This window comes from Schistocerca cancellata, chromosome 1 (assembly GCF_023864275.1).
Source record: "Schistocerca cancellata isolate TAMUIC-IGC-003103 chromosome 1, iqSchCanc2.1, whole genome shotgun sequence".
Taxonomy (NCBI): Eukaryota; Metazoa; Arthropoda; class Insecta; order Orthoptera; family Acrididae; genus Schistocerca; species Schistocerca cancellata.
In genome coordinates, this window is record NC_064626.1 from 904850625 (window position 1) to 904852856 (window position 2232).

A 2232-nucleotide genomic window follows, 5' to 3' on the forward strand; every position below is an offset into this window, starting at 1 on the left:
TCAAATGAGATTTATATTACTCTTCACCAAATCTACAGCCGTACATGTCGCACCCCCAAAACCGACAAAATTGCAGCCTTTTCAGTCCTTGCTCCCAGATCTGTTTCATACAGCTATCTACGGTCGTCACTTACAAAATCATTAAATCAGCACCGATAAATTGCATTGTAAGAAACCATCAATAAAATAGGCACTTTTTTAAAAAACGTTTTCTCATTTTCCAGACAAACACATTGAATCCCTTACAGTAACTTAAATTTGTATTAACTGATGGTCCTTGAAAAATTTTTCTGCTGACTACATTGTCTGTGGTATTGTGTGTTGAAAGGGGTCAATAACTAGAAAGAAACGGAAGAGTCTACCTTAGGAGGAAGTGCGACAAAGAGACGTGGTTTGGTAGACGGTCGCCTAGGCTTTCAGCTATTTGTACTGTAAATATCTCTGTAAAGTGTACATGTAAGGAGGAAAGAATGTGAAGCTCGTATCGACGTGGAGGTCGCTAGAGACACACCACTATCTGTGTTAACTTCATCGATATCTGACACATGACAATGTATGTGTTTTTTATTGGAACTGCTTCTGACAAGTGGTTACTGCTAGATCTCATACAGAAAGCACATGTGCCAGTCCTCGCTGCGTGTTAGAGAAGTTGTTTAGCGATATGAGACTGCCAACATTTATCCCGTTTTTGCACATTAGTCGTATGAGAGAAGTGACGTATGTTATTTGTAAAGTAAGTACATAACATCTGCAATCATTATTTTTAATTAATGAGTTGCCATCCATCAACACCTACCGATAATTCCGTAATATTAAGCCTACGGATCTGCAACTCTGGACTGCCCAGACAAACAAAGATAAGTATTTGTTACTTCTCTCACCTTAAATTCTTCCACTTATGGTGTTTATCAAATTTATGTACATATTTGCTTTAAAAGTGTATCAGGAGTTGTCAAGAATCTCAATACCTGCCTTGTATCACAAGCTCTCGGCGTCAAGCTGTTTTTTTTTTTTTACTTACTTTTATTTCACAAGTCCTCTGCATCAGTTTCATGATTAAGGCACGTTTCATTACATATCCAGCACATTTTAAAGCAAACTAAAATTTAGAGGAAAGAACACAAAGAGAAACAATTATGCCAAAGCGCTGATCTGCCGAATGACAAACAAATATGGTTAACATGATAATAAACAATCAATAAAGGCCGGCCGGAGTGGCCGAGCAGTTCTAGGCGCTGCAGTCTGGAACCGCGCGACCGCTACGGTCACAGGTTCAAATCCTGCCTCGGGCATGGATGCGTGTGATGTCCTTAGGTTAGTTAGATATGAGTAGTTCTAAGTTCTAGGGGACTGATGACCTCAGAGGTTAAGTCCCATAGAGCTCAGAGCCATTTAAGCCAATCAGTAAAGGATTCACTTTACAAAGCTTAATAAATAACAAGGAGATGAGATGACCATGGTCTAACAAGAAGAGCCCTCCCTAATTTTTCAACTTAAATGGATTGAGGAAACCATGAGAAACAAATTAGAGTTGCTTGATAAGGTAACCCTCTTTGCATGAGCAGGTGTTTTTTAGATTAATTTTTCGAAGTTACTATTTCCATAAAATAATAAAGCGGAGCCAAAGTCTTCTTGTGCAGAATAGAACTAAAACTCTGTCCGAACAGGCCTCGGAAGGCCCAACGGTACAGACCGACCGTCGTGTCATCCTCATAGATAGGCGTCACTGGATGCGGACGTGGAAGGGCTATCTGGTCAGAACACCGCTCTCCCAACCGTTGTCAGTTTCCGTGACCGGAGCCGCCACTTCTTAGTCAAGAAGCTCCTCATCTGGTCTCAAAACTGCTGACATTGCATCCCGCTTGCCAACAGCGCTTGGAAGATCCGGGCGGTCACCGATCCAAGTGCTAGCCGAGCCCGACAGTGCTTAACTTCGGTGATCTGACGGGAACCGGCGATACCACTGCGGCAAGGCCCTTAGCTTTCAGAATGGAACGCTCCTCTCGTTTCATTCACACATGAAGTGCATCAAGAAATGTCCCTTTATTGTACATACTTTCATATGCATTTAATTAATCCTGCATTACGTCCATGTGAGAAGTTTTGATGATGAGCACACTGAATAATTTCTCGTAAAACTCTCTAATGGAAGTTTGATCCTACAGTGGAACGTGCGCTAAAACAAACCCCCAGAACCGCATGTTTTCCAGCACGTGTGTAGTTACCTGGTTC

At 41.7% G+C, this 2232-nt stretch overlaps 1 pseudogene; it reads right to left on the reverse strand.

The window, feature by feature from the left end:
• Positions 1 to 1863: 1863 nt before the first annotated feature.
• Positions 1864 to 1982, reverse strand: LOC126098209 (5S ribosomal RNA; annotated as a pseudogene).
• Between the last annotated feature and the right edge of the window lie 250 nt (positions 1983 to 2232).